At 21.5% G+C, this 311-nt stretch overlaps 1 protein-coding gene across 1 annotated transcript in view; it reads right to left on the minus strand.

Moving 5' to 3' along the window:
* Positions 1-311, minus strand: part of EMH_0056510 (signal recognition particle 54 kDa protein, putative) — a gene marked incomplete at both ends in the record, with an annotated part of 5,094 nt that overhangs the window by 633 nt on the left and 4,150 nt on the right. The window lies entirely within an intron of this gene.

Raw genomic sequence — 311 nt, forward strand, 5'->3', positions numbered from 1 at the left:
ACACATATAAACCCTAAACCCTAAACCCTAAACCCTAAACGCTTAAAACCCTAGACCCTAAACCCTACACCCTTAAAACACTAAATAATTACAATGAATGATGCAAACGTAATAGGCATATGAAAAAAAGAATAGAGGTAAACAAACAAAGAATAACAAAACAAAAAAAAAACAAAAAAAAGAAACAAAAATAAAAAAAAAAAACAATAAAAAATAATAATTAAAGCGAAAGCTATCGAGTGAACTTTTTTTTTTTTTTTTTTTTTTTTTTTTTTTTTTTTTTTTTTTTTTTTTTTTTTTTTTTTTTTTTT

Source organism: Eimeria mitis, genomic scaffold, assembly GCF_000499745.2.
Source record: "Eimeria mitis Houghton genomic scaffold, Emh_scaff2627, whole genome shotgun sequence".
Taxonomy (NCBI): Eukaryota; Apicomplexa; class Conoidasida; order Eucoccidiorida; family Eimeriidae; genus Eimeria; species Eimeria mitis.